Raw genomic sequence first — 11623 nt, 5'->3', positions numbered from 1 at the left:
AACCAGGCCAGGGGAAAGCTGGTGCCCATTGTATCAGCGGAGGGTACCCGGCACGTGCCCACAAGCAATCATGGTCCGTATTCTAAGTTTGTGTAATAATAAAAGGCGTCATAACCTGCCGCAACGGGCACACCTAATTGGTCGAAACACCGGAAGCGGAAGTAGCGGTTCAAATGCAGCAAAAAGGTTCGAAGAACGCGGACGGTGACGTCAAACACATAGCACATACCGTACGCAGCAGATGCTCGACAGCCAGCATGGCGGTGCGCTCTGAATTGGAACCTCTCGCTTCGAAGTGAACTCGTCGAATTTACTGCGTTTTTCGGCCCGTGAACTGGATATAAACTGGGTACGGGACTTTCGCTTCGTCTTGTCTTGCCTATAACAAATTGGATGGACAATAAATTCGGCCTGATTTTTATTTCAATTAATGTTTCGGTAGCTCCTAGGCATAACGAGCACAGGTTTGTTGCAGAAATTCTCTTCATTCAAATTGGATGGCATCACTATCATCGAGTTATCTCGTGTGCGGGTGCTGAATGATGTAACATAAAGCAGACTGAGCCTCAAAATACTTGTGTTTACTGCGCGCAAAAGTGCATTTCCTATTCTAGCCCGATCAAAACGGACGACAGAATTTTTTGTCGCGCATCTGTCGCGCGACACAATTTTGTGTCGCAAGACAAGCTGTCTTGTCGTGCCATGTGTCGTGCGACAAGCTTCGTGTCGTGGGTTCTTTCGCGCGACAAAGTTGTTTGTAGTGGGTTCTGCCGCACGACAGACATCTTTCCTGCATTTTGTCGTGCGAAGAAGGTCCCTGTCGCAGCATTTGTCGCGCGACAGGTTTCTGTTGCAGGTACTGTCGCGCGACAGATGGAGTAGTGCCGCGCGAGAGAGATTGCGTGCCTCAGCAAAGTTGCCTGTCGTGGGTTCAGTCGCGCGATAGACTCTATCGCGCCTCTTTTCACGCGACAAAAGTACCGGTCGTGCGGCCTGTCGCGCGACACAACAGCTTGTCGGGGGATATGCCGCGCGACAGATACCTGTCGTGGGATGAGTCGCGGGACAGATACCTGTCGTGGATTGTGCCGCGCGATAGATACCTATCGTGGGATGTGTCATACGACAGATTCCGGGTGAGGGTAATTATTTTACTGCAGAATTCTAGAAATACTGTCATGCGGTCGTGTGACAGCGATAGGATCAAATTGGCAAAAGATGCTTCAAAGCGCGTTCACTGTGGCGAGTCGCGAAGAGGATGCGAGGTGCTCTGGTCTGTTGGTGACGGGCACCGAGCGAAATGAAGTGCTCATTCACATTGGCGAATCGAGTTTTCAACTCGCTTCCCGCGACCTGGCTCTCTCACCGAACGAGAATTGGCTAGAGGAGAGGCACTGCTCGAGCACTCACCTAATTTCCTTCTGTTCTCACATGACAATGTGATGAAAGTAGTGCATGCTCAAGAGTATAATGCGGCTTTGAAAGCCCAAAAAGCAGTATGCACAAGCGAAGAAGCCAGCGGTGCCTGCGTATCCGCAAGCGCTTGCGGTGGCGGCATGTAGCTGCAGCCACGACAGCGCCTGCACACCAATCGGTGTGCGCAAGTCGAATGGCGCTACTGAAAGTCAGTGTCCTCTTGGCTTCTGTGACATGTTCAAGCCATGTAACATAATGTACCGCTACTACTACATGCGCAGAAAAACCAAGGACACTTCTATGCGTCGCGGAAAAGAATGTCGTTAATCGTCAATCAGGGAAAATTACTCGCCATAACCATCCGGCTACAAAAAGGCAGCATGTGTGTACATGCACGCAGTTCTCTGTATAAATGTTCAAGGCAACCCCGATATCTTTTTTCCGCGCGTTTCAGTTTTAAGAGCGTCAGCTCTTACTACTTACGTTTGTCAAGGACACGTCTGTCTGCAGGGAAGGTCAAATTAGCCAAGACAGTTACCACACTATATCACAGAGCAACAGCGGGCGCGTAGAGCCTCAGTTGTCACAGATACCTTCGATCCGTTTTACATATGCCAGTATAGCGGCTATCGAAGTGGAACCCTGGGGACCCCCATTTGCATCAAATTTGGGGGCCGCCCGTTTGACGCATAACGATCGAAGTGGTGTCATTTGACTTGTCAAGTTCCTGAGGATAAAATAAATATTTAGATGAAGCCCAAAATATGTGTGGGATTCGCACCGACGACCTTTTCGCCCCCAAACTGTGCATTCCGGGGTCTTCCAGACAGCCATAAGGCCTAATCGTTTGTCGCAGAGTGTTCCGGATGCGGTCAAACAGTTCATCTTGTTGTAATGCACACGTTTATAAAATTCGTTAACTGATATATAAGGAGGAAACATACCGGATTTAGCGAAGGTGGCTGTAAATCGCAATAGTAGTGCAAAATCATTGATGTAGATGACGCTGCTTGTATCTTAGAACGAATGTTTCCGAAACGAAATGCCCTCAGATGTTTGTATTTTGTCTTCTCCACGTTTGCTGAGCACCCCGATCTAGGACCCCGATCTAAACACTTGAAGCTCTCGTAGCTAACGCTCTTAAGTCCAACGCTGATGCAGTGTTGGCGGAGTATTTTTTTTATCGGCAGTGACGTGGTGCTTATCATAAAATAGCAAAGCAAAAAAAAAAATACTTTACGATGTCGTTCATTGCCTTCACTGAACATTTCATGACGGTGACACGGAAATGTCGCTAAATATAGACAGCAGCGTATGCAGCCGAAGGTGAAATGCGGCGGCCGGCGAGTTTGAACCGATTTGATTCTCGGTCGAAATGAGAATAAAGTCTTGGGACTGACATCAACCGCGCGCTTTAAAGAGTTTCGCCTGCTTTGACACAGTCTAGCTCCTGTGCACCCGCGCTCGGTCCTCTAAACTACTCTGGTCCCAGTGTGACTGTGTGCTATGAAAATCTGAGCGAAAAGGAGGACGTCTGGAGGTTTTGATGTGCACCAAGGCCATACAGTTGAGCCACATGATAACGTACGGGCGCGGCATGCCAGCCTGAATACCGGCCGCCAGCGTCAGAAAAATGCGACAGTAATGTTTGTTCAAGTCCATACTAAGCCGTCGGATGGAGTATCGTTGGCCAATACCAAGTCGTTGGTAGAAGCGATAACAGGAATACAAACAAATGTCTCCCCACGGCGCTTTTAATTGCTGCTGCTCAATCGCGGCTTTCCTGGCCTCAGCTGGCTCCGCTCCTGAAGGTGTCGCGGAAACCGAGCATATCTTTGTTTTACTATGACACGAGGTTCACAGTAAAACGATGACGAGAGCAGCACCTCAGCGCTAGCCAGTTTCGAAGTGCACTCAGCTGCTGCATCGATACGAAACCGGCTAGGCTTAGCGACGACTAGGGCAGCCAGGGGGTAGCGCGTAGTTCATTGCCCGGCGCGCCCGCGGGCGGCGTCGTTCCCGAAAGCTCGCCTCGCTCACTCCCGCCGGCTCACTGATTGGCTCAACAGCTTGCGACCTTCACTCGGAAGGCTGGAAAATCGAGAAGCGAGCGACTGGCGCTGCGACTGAGCGATACTTTATGCCCACGTTTGCACTACTGGTGAACAACCTTTAACGCACATATGCTTGGGTTATCGGCTGCGTTGCGGCGTCTTAGTTAAGATCGTCCGCGACGCCATCGTCACCGTCCGTGACGCACAGGCTGAAAACTTCAACTCCAGTACGTGCCGAAACAACTCGTATTTATCGTAACGATACGAACTCGAAAACACGCCTGCTTCGATGCGCTAGTGGGCTCTTGCTTGTTAAACTACACGCGATCAGGATGCGGCGAGTGCTAGCCGCTGTTGCATATTAGCTAAAGTGAGACGCAAGTATCGACGCAGTTTCGTAACGCAGTTGATATCAAAGCACTCCGCTTGTACTGGTCACCGATTAAGCTGTTAAGTTTCATGATCTCCGGTGAGCGTGCCAGTGTCGCGCAAATTAATGTATAGCAGCTACTCTCCATCATGCCAATAGCGTTCAACTTATCCACGATATTCGCCAGCTTGAGATACGGCGCTTTTCTTCGCTGTTTTTGTCGCAACTTAGTGATTTTATCTGGCATCAAACGAAATTGCATTCTGTCAACAACGTCGTCTGCTCCGTCGTCTGCTAGGCATCCGGGTCACTTCAGGGAATCACAGGATCGCAGCTTCTACAAACGACATACCAGAAAAAGTAACTGAAAGCGCTTTAGTATTCTTAAATAATATAAAAATAATTTAAAATAAATGCAATGTCTTTGTTGTGAAGGTAATATAAGTATTCATGGTTTAAAAAACTAATTTTTTTGTCGGTTGCAAATTTTCACCGACACGAAAGCGCAGCCGTCGGCGCCATTGCAGCGCAACCGATACGTCGTGTTTTGTATTATTTGCCTCTTTGAGGCATTGCTTGAGTACTTGTACGGCGGACACGTGTGAAGAACTCATTCAATAGGAAGGTGAGCAGGAGTGTGTTTTGGAAGCCAACGACCAGGATTTCGGCCTGTCAACATTGGCGAGTTTCAACGGGTATGCCATGAAGAAAGAGTGCTGCAACGTCTTTTCATCTGTTAGGGGAACGAAGACTCCTGCGCCGTTTTACTAAGCCTGGATGAATCGCATGGCCGGTGAGTCCCGCTCTGCGTTTCTTTGCTAATGATCTGTATTCACAGGCGCTATTTGTATGCGGCTATATAGGGATGTGAGTGGAGGCAGTCCGCCTGCGGTTGCCGCAGCTATAATGCGGCGCCAAAAAAGCAGGGCCTATATCCTGCATGACAAGTGTTGTTCTCATTGGCTTTATGTGCATTTATTACTCGCGTGCCGTGGTAAATAAAAATGGCACCAGATATCACAACAGAGTTACGCTTTCGCTTGCTAGCGCTTCGACACTCGGTGCAAAAGCATGGATTTGCACTGCGTAGAAGACGATGAGCGAGAAGTGCCGCGCGGCGGAGCGCTCGCGCTAGGCCAGCTGCGATCAGACACCGCACTATTTTGCTCAGGGTTAGTACTCATCGGATTAGTGCTTGTGCCTTAATATGCGTCATACTAAATTTTGAGACAGTGATCGCATGCGAAAGGCTAGTTCATATTCATCGCCTTGTCATTTGTAAACTTGTCTGTGCTTCCCCAGTGGAACAGGATTTGAGGCAGTGTTATGTCAAAGTTAGATCAATCTTGCGTCTCCTGAGCTGTAAACGTTGATGCTTCCTCTCCTTCTGAGCACTGCGAGCTGTCGGAGATGCAACTGCACAATTATTTAGGATTTCTACCTTTTTGCTATATCCCTCGCTTTTGCGGCCCGCATTCAAGTCGTTCGCCATTGTCGATTGTTTTTTTGTTACTTATTTTCGCTTTGTTATTTATTCTTGGTTGCGTGCCATCAGCTGTGGTGCCGGCGATTCTCCGAGCTCGGAACTCTTCCAAGGCACGGGATCCTACCCACAGACCTCCCTTCGCCGCACTCACGAGTGTTCTTTGGTATTTTTTGTTTCTCTTGCCTTTACTTGCATTGCCAGTCGACAAATTTGGTCAGCTTTTAATTGTATGCAGATTTGTTAAATGCGCTAGCAATTTTTCTATGATGCCAAGCTGTGCTGTGAGGTATCAAGCTTCCTGCTAGTGAAGGCATGCTTTTTTCCATTCTCTCTTCTCATTTAACCAAGGCAGACTGGTTGCAACTTTCAATTTAATACCTAGACATTTGTGCAAGGCACCATGATAGGAATAAATGAAAACCTGCACATCCTATATTCAAATTGGTGTGCGGTATTTCAGCGAGCTCATCTTTCAGTGTGGTTATAACAGTCATTGTGACTCTTCTCAAAGAATGTAAATGGGTGCATTACATAAAATCTGTTCATTTGTTTTGTCATGGGCTAGCTCATTGGTTTTTTATTTACTTATATTACGTCTAAGTTTAGTTTTTAAAGCAGTAGACGATTTCCTCTCTTGTCACTCATGACATGGCTACAGCCACTGACAGCTGTTGCTCTGGATGTATTTATTTGCAGTTGCCAGCGGCCAGCATCTATTGGGCCATGCGTGCTTCCTGCCTTCGGCTGTGTCATCCCTCCTGATCCATTCATGGTAGTTATTCTTTTTCAGTGATGCATATCTTAGCTGCCTATTTAGAAAAAATATTTTCAATATAGGCTTGCAGCTAGGTTTAGAAATGCATGAAACTCTACATGCATTTCACAGCAGTGCCTCAGCTTATAATTACCGGAACTGTAGACTTGTACAAAATATAGTCGCTGATGTAGCTCTTGATGCAGCTGCTGTTAACATAAACGTGCTTTGACATTGCACACCTGTTGCCTGGTATGCATATGTGTCCTCGAAAAGGACCTATATGTTCATTTATCCCTTTAAAAACATTGTGCTCTACAATGATGGTTTACCAGTACTTCTGATAGAGACCAAATTGTCAGTCAGTAATGTAACATTGCACGATGACACCAATCCTTGTATGAAATAGCATCCTTTGCAATGCACTGGGCAAGCTGCTGTCAGCACAGATTTATTGCTGGTTTATTGCCATAGCATATGGTTATACTGCACAGTTTGTACCTCTACCTTCTTAAAGCTGTATACTTGAAAAATTTAAAATTAGTTGAAGGAAAATTCAAGGAAATGTAACAGTAACTGTCTCACATTTTGGTGGACACTTGAACCGTGATATAAGAGAGAGATATAGAAGGGAAGTAATGAAGAGCTGATGCCCATGTTAGATGCCCCTCTTTAGTTAAACATACCTCGCAATTAACACATTTAATGCAAAACAAACATGGGACTTGCACGTTCACAAGCACCCTCATGTCAGTAAAACAAAGTGCCAATGTTGCCATACTTTAGAGCTTTGCTCCTAAAAGCGCAGCTGACTGCTGCTCAAATTTGAGAGCAAAAATATGTCTACTTTTTCTCATGTGCAGTCTGTGGTGCTGGTGCCATTTGCAATGGTGATTGACATTGAGTTACATGATGCTCAGTCTGTCCCTGGAGTTAGTGATTTTGTCTGTCGTGTGAATGTACTGTTAAAATTAGTGCAAAACAATGGTTCTCTAGTTCATTTTAGGTAACAGTGTCCTGTGCCATATGCTACCACCCTTTTTCCTCAAATTTCCTAATCTCACTTAGCCATCTGATTGCCACCCATTCATGCATTCACCTACTCTTGGAATCCTCCCAGTGTTTTAGTGTGGTATTGCTTATATCTGCTCTGCATTACACATGCATTGCACTTCCTCTTTTTTTGATTTAGTCAAGAGATCTCTGTTCCTGTTTCTTGCATAAGCATAAGAGGTGACTCAAGTGCACCATCTAGGCTTGTGATGCAATGTGTAGGGCGCTTAGTTTTTGGGTAAAACCTGGTTTCTCCCTACTGTTGCACCTGAGGGCCTGCACTATTCATTGTCACATGATAGACCTCTGAGGCATGTGCAAACTGCATCAGGGTGAACAATTAACATGCTTTTACAGATGATTGCGTGATTTCGGTTGCTGGCTTCTTGGGGCTGTTGTCCTTTTACTGCAAATCCGCATTTGTCAGATGGCAGGGCGGTATATACACAGAGGTCGTACCTTTGCTCAGCAGCATTTTTTTGTCTAAAGTCGATAAGGCATTAGAGGCCTGTTTGGAAGACCTTGGCATAGTAGCATTTCGTTATGTTCATGACTGTAATTTTTCTGGACATAGAAGGCTCAGATAAGTTGGCACAAGATGTTTTAGGCGTCTTTAAGGCATGCAGTCAAGGCCTGTCTTTTACATCAGAATTGTCTAAGCAGAACCGTTAGCAGTTTCTTGATGCAGACGTGCGCTTTCTGGACGAATATGTTTGTCGGGGCTACAGCTAAAGATCGGGGAAGGCTCTTTTTAGCTATGAGTCGGACCACTCGTTGGGGAAGGATGGTGAAGAGGTGTATTTGTCGCTGGTCAAGGTCAGTAAAGATGGAAACACTTGAAGGGTGTGCAATCGTGTGCATGACATCAGCTTTAGATAAGTCATGCCATCACTGCTGAGGACGCATTCTTGTAGCAGGTTTCCAAGCAGCTGGGTTCCCACTTGCCCATCTCAACAACCTGTCATAGTATGTTTTCACTCGCTCGAGGGTAAGGAGCAAATACTCCGATGATGCTGATACACCTTACCTCCACAGTGTTTCACAGTCTCAAGAAAGTCGCAGGAAAGCATAATGCTGCTGTTGTCTTAACAGCGAAGTGCAAAACAGGAGGCCTTTGCGCCGCCATTAAAAAGGCTTGATAAAACTGGGTACTTGTTCACAATGGACAGTGTCACAAAAGAGGTTCACCACTTGCAAAGTAATGGAGTTTATTGCATTCCACTGCCTTATGGTTGCAACATATATGGGCAGACGGGCAGATATCTGAATTTGCACCTGACTTAGCACTTTCACTCTATAGGTGGAAGGCAAATTCTAATCTGGCACTGCACGCTAAATCTTGTGAATGCAAATCTGAGGATGACCTGTCACTTTGCACGCCTAATTTCTACGACACATCAGTGGTTTATGGAAGGGATAAATCTGTCGGTAGATAGTTGAGGCTTACTACATCGGTAAGGCTAAGGACACGTGTGGCTAAGCCATCGGAAAACCTTCACTGTAAGGAATTTGTTTTTTAGATGATTCATTAGTATGCCAGTGACCTTTGATTGCACTTCGCCCTTTCACTGCTTTGGGTTATTGTGTGCTTGTATCTCTTCGCGGGTCTTCTTTTGCGGCTTTCCTTCAATGATGCCGCCGCAGTGGCTCAATGGTTATGGCGCTCGGCTGCTGTGCCAAAAGACGCAGGTTCGATCCTGGCCGCACCAGTCAAATTTCAATGGAGGCGAAATTTTAGAGGCTTGTGTACTGTGCGTTGTCAGTGCACGCTAAAGAACCCCAGGTGGTCGAAATTTCTGGAGCCTTCCACTACGGCGTCCCTCATAGCCCGAGTCGCTTTGGGACGTTAAACCCTCACAAATCAAATAATCAAAATCTTCAATTAAATTTTTGTTAGTCCCGCCTCTTGAGCTCATGTCTTCTTGTGTGTTCTGGCTGGTTTTAAGGTGAGTCAGTACCAACTTGGCCAGTCATAAGCCTTGTTCTGTATTACAACATTTTTAATAAAGTGAGTTTACTAGGCTATGTTGCCGGGGATCGTGTCCGCAGCAGTTGTGGGCAACTCAGAAGAGATAGTGTCATACGATTGGTTGTGTAATTGGCAGAGGATGATGTGAGGATGCTGCTCGAAAAGAAAATTTCATAATCGGATAATTATTTGCAGCCAGAAATGTCCAAAAAGTGGCTGGGCCAGAGAAAAAGTGCCGCAAAATTTTATAACGCTGAAAGTAGGAGCTACAGCGTAGAGCCAAGTTTGAAAAACTGGAAGTATGGACAAAGCCAAAGCTTGGCGCCAAGTTTGAAAACTCGAAATGAGCAATCACGTGACCAGTGATAAGTGTCCTATACTTAACCAGGAGATAGGAAAGGAATGATAAATTAGAGGCAATTAGGTAATTATTGAGAAGCGAAAGGCAATGAACGCGTGATTAGACTGGGCAAGTATTCAGTGAGTGGGCAGGAACGATCCATGGAGGAAAATTTGAAAACTCGAAATCGTTGCTGGGATGAAGTGAGGGTAAAATAAGAGTTAATTGATAACCAATCAAGTCAACGAGAAAACAACCATGGCGCCAAATTTGAAAGGCGACCAGTGTCGAGGAGGCGTCAGCGCTTTCACATTTTTTTTTAGCAGGTAGCAGCGGTGATCTCTATTTTTTGTTTTTTTTTTCAGCCAAGACAAAAACCATTTTTCTTGGCTCATGGGCGATGTATCTAGGAACCTGCGGCCAGGACAATGCTGGACAGCATGCATCAGCAAGCTCGATAAAAAAGCACGAAACAGTAAATAAATATTGATCATTTTCATTTCAATTCTAGTGGTTTTTGCACGAATTGTTCTGGAATGCACAAAGCTTGTGTTGACAGGCGACCATTAACAAGCTGTGCATTTTTGTGCATAGCCTACTCCAGAACACAAATCCTGTGTTAATTGACAGGTGACAGTAACGACTGTTACACAGTGTACGAGCACTACACAAGACACACTACAGAAGACAAGGCAAACTACAGAAGACAAGACAGACTACAGAAGACAAGACAGACTCCAGAAGACAAGACAGACTCCAGAAGACAAGACAGACTACAGAAGTCAAGACAGACTACAAAAGAGAGGTCAAACTACAAAAGACAGACTATAAAAGACAAGACAGACTACAGAAGACAGGACTACAAAAGACAAGACAGAATACAGAAGACAAGACAGACTACACAAGACATGCCCAAAATACGACAAGACTACAGACTACAGAAATTTTCTGTCTTAGAATCCTGTAGTGCGTTTTGACTGGGAGAGCTCTCTATTAGCTGTTGAAGCGTCCTGCATAATGGTCGTGTGTAATGTCTGCCAGCGTGAAACCACTCACGTGCACGGATGGTCAGTCGCCAGCAATGCACTGCTACAACGAAGCGTTTGACACGCCAGATGTGGTTTTTTGATGTCCCTTACGGTTCTCAATAATTGCGGTGGTGTGGCTCTGCATCACTGAGCTTGCGAGTCAGCTTGCAAGTTTGCAAGTTAGTTTTAAGGCTTCAATGGGCATGTGGGCGCTTCGTACCATGAAAACTGTGAAACCTATGAAAACTTCGTCTCTGGAGTCTCCCAACGCATATGTCAAGAGAAACACAGTAAGAAGATTTTTTAGCTCATCCCTTTAATTTATTTGAAGTGCCTGCATAAGATGAATAAAAAACGTTAATTACCGTCTGCACAACCGTCCGATCACAGCACCAATTTGCATTAAGCAATGTTGCCGACGGAAAGTCGTCACGCCGTTTTGGTTCAGTCCAGCACAAAGCGCGCATTGTGCAGCGAGTAAGTGCATGCTAAAAATTTTCCTCTCCGTTTCCTTTTCCTCAAGATAAATGTAAAACGCCGTGTTGTGCTACCAGGCTAGCTTCCTTTTATTTAACATCGGCGATTGACGGCTGTAGATGCCGCCTTCTGTCACTGAAAAGCCGTGCGTGGTTGCGTTAAATATTTCCTTCTTTACTCACACCTCCGGCCTTTAAGGTGCAGAAAAGAGTGCCTGAACTATATTATTTGTATTTGCTGAAGTCAATTGGGTAAATAAAGCAGCTTTGATAAGCACAGAAGAAGAACCAAAAAAACATACGATGGTATGGACGCCGGGACACGCGGGAGTGGAAGGCAACCAACCGGTCGACAGGGTAGCTCGAGAGTACACTTTCTACCGAGCTCCCTCCACAAGCGACCTCGAGGAAGCCGAACCTGTCCCCAGAGATTACTCGGCAATCTTAAACCACTACAACGGCGGCAGGAAACGGTACCCCCCACCACATAAATCTCTCTCCAGGGAAGACGCCGTCGCCTGGAGGCTGCTACAGACGGGCTCATACCCGAATCTAAATACACTCAACAAAATACAACCCAAACAATACACAAATGCCCATGGTGCCATGAAACACCCACGCTCTATCACATAACGTGGGCCTGCCAGAAAATAGAGGTGGCACCAAAAATACCAAAC

General features: G+C 46.0%; 1 long non-coding RNA gene across 1 annotated transcript; it reads left to right on the top strand.

Moving 5' to 3' along the window:
* The first annotated feature begins 4337 nt into the window (after positions 1-4337).
* Positions 4338-6119, top strand: LOC144120402 (uncharacterized). The gene is made up of 3 exons (XR_013312436.1): positions 4338-4633; positions 5396-5489; positions 6023-6119. It is a non-coding gene; the product is annotated as an uncharacterized LOC144120402 (long non-coding RNA).
* Positions 6120-11623: the final 5504 nt, after the last annotated feature.

The sequence above is a fragment of the Amblyomma americanum genome, chromosome 2 (assembly GCF_052857255.1).
Source record: "Amblyomma americanum isolate KBUSLIRL-KWMA chromosome 2, ASM5285725v1, whole genome shotgun sequence".
NCBI lineage: Eukaryota > Metazoa > Arthropoda > Arachnida > Ixodida > Ixodidae > Amblyomma > Amblyomma americanum.
Note: the sequence above shows the minus strand (reverse complement) of the source record. Positions and strands in the feature narration are given on the sequence as shown.